The sequence below is a fragment of the Stylophora pistillata genome, chromosome 5 (assembly GCF_964205215.1).
Source record: "Stylophora pistillata chromosome 5, jaStyPist1.2, whole genome shotgun sequence".
NCBI lineage: Eukaryota > Metazoa > Cnidaria > Anthozoa > Scleractinia > Pocilloporidae > Stylophora > Stylophora pistillata.
In genome coordinates, this window is record NC_142523.1 from 4203638 (window position 1) to 4205905 (window position 2268).

The 2268-nt window shown below is 35.2% G+C and overlaps 1 protein-coding gene across 5 annotated transcripts in view; it reads right to left on the bottom strand.

Moving 5' to 3' along the window:
* Nucleotides 1-214: 214 nt before the first annotated feature.
* The window catches only part of LOC111334996 (potassium voltage-gated channel protein Shal), a 15029-nt gene continuing 12975 nt past the window's right edge, over nt 215-2268 (bottom strand). For all 5 annotated transcript variants that reach the window (XM_022940822.2, XM_022940820.2, XM_022940823.2 and 2 more), the window contains one exon: nt 215-2268. This exon is cut by the window's right edge and continues 308 nt beyond it. The gene's annotated coding sequence lies outside the window, so the exon portion shown is untranslated.

Sequence of the window (2268 nt, forward strand, 5' to 3'; positions counted from 1 at the left end):
TCAAGCTAATAAAAATATTTTTCTTACCCTTCCTCAAAAAAGATTCCAACTTTCTCCCAAGAAATTTTTAGGAAAAAGCAACTGTACTGGATGAATGGAAATGGTTAAAGATGTGACATCCTTGCCTGCTTTTTTTGGTCTAATTAAAATGTCATTTTCTTCCGTTTTAATGTGTTTCTGACTTTCAAGTGACAGATGATTGATGTGTTAACAATTCAGTCGCCAAATCAATCATTTTAATTCCATAATTTGTACCGCGTTAGTGATAAAATATGACAATAGAAGGCCTCAAGAAGAGATAAAGAATTGCAGTCGTGAATTTGTCTACAACAAAAATGAATGTTATCTACACGTCTTTACACTTTGATTGTTGCTGTTCTCACAAATAAATTTGTGAGTTCAATTTACTTTGCTTTGTTTGTTGTCAAAAACAACTGGTTAGCCTACAAAATATTCAATAATGAATGAATATTTTTTTATTTTTTTCCCTCTAATTATGTTCTAAAACTCACAATCGCTTTCTTCACACTAGAAGCCGTAACGAGTGTAATTTTATTTTTGTTGTCGTTGGTTTGTTTTTTTTTAGTGGTTTCATTAAGTTACCTTTTATTTCCCAAACAGTTTTGCCATTTCCGCTCGAGCGTGATCATTACCAAGGTAATTTTGGGGATCGAGAAGAAACTATCCAATTATCAACAACACGGTTTGGGTATATTACCATTTTTTCAATCAATTTTTTTTTCTATTTTTCTCTATCATTTGGAAACTATATAGTCTACAAATATAATGGGTTGTAGATGCAATTGTAAACGTTTACGTACTAATCGCTAAAACTAAATTTCAACAGTCCTAATTGAGTCCTTCACGCGTTTCTGATCAATAAGAGTGTGATCCAAAATAAAAACAATTCATTGAATGTCATTGTATCATGCTATACTTTCTCAAATAGTTTTAATGCAACTCACCCTTTGACCATCATTTTGCATCATACCCACTAACGGCGTCTAAAAGTGTTATACCAAAAAACTCCAGAGGAACTTCTTGATTTCTGGTCAAAAAATCACATATATCTTCCCCATGCGTTTAGGTATATCTGGAAATTAAACTCAGCATCAGTGCTCTGTAAAGAGTTCAAGCGATTTTTTAAAAATCACTTGAAGTTTTCATGTGCAATTTTACCTCAACCCTCGTTCTTGATGGGAAAAAGCCTTGAAGTCTCGAAAAAAAAGAGGTATAGGGAAGCACAGACCACAGTTTATATCTGACCATGTGCCTTTATATCACTTGGCCGCACGGGTTTATTGGGGATTTACAGAACTAGTTTCCAGTCTATCACACAATCATTGAAATCCCCTTCCAGTCTTCTCCATCCTTATTTCTTTTCGCTCATTCTTTAATTTTTTCCTTTCTTTAGCTCATTTTTACCCTTTTAATGTTTACATTCCGAAAGAGCTTAATAACGTCTGCATGTATCATATATAAACGCTATGAATCCGCAATCGTTTTTCTGTACTCTACTTTGTGCAGTTTGGGTGATAGCATTTATTCATCAATATGGCGCTGATTTTAAAAAGTTAGAGCACGTAACACAAGTTTTTCTGGACCAATCACAGAGCAAGGTAAAGCAAAACCAGTGAGATCCGAATTACTTTTGTCACTTATTTGAAAATTGCTCTCTACAAAAGCTCTCGCCATGCAAACACTATAAAACTTTGTCAGACTCTTCTTAGTGTAATTTGCTTACATCAACTAAGTTCAAATTGTAAATTGGCCACCGTAAAAGTTTGAAGGCTGACGTTTCGAGCGTTAGCCCTTCGTCAAAGCGTTGATATAACCAAATTACCTTGTTACCCTCACCGACGCAGCAACACAATTTCTTAAGAAACTTAACCCTTTACTCTTAGTGTAATTTTATTGACCTATCCGCATGAAGTATGCCAAGTGTTACGATTCAGCAGGACAACCTCACGTCACTGTCAATAAAGTATCATTCCCTGAAACGTTGATCTATGTCTTTACACTCGCAAAACTAAGACGAGATTCAGGCCGGCTGCATGAAAATCAGAATCGTTAGACTCAAGTCTTCGAGAGTGTAAGACAGGATTAAACTAACAAAACGAATCCGCCTATATAGATCTTTTTCCAGAGACAATCTTGGGGATCATAAAAAAGTGAATGAGCAACCAATCCTGTGTCGCTGATTTTGTTCACGTTGAAATCACGTGCGGCGTCCTTTCGTTTTTACCTAAACATTTTAGTATAACAGGG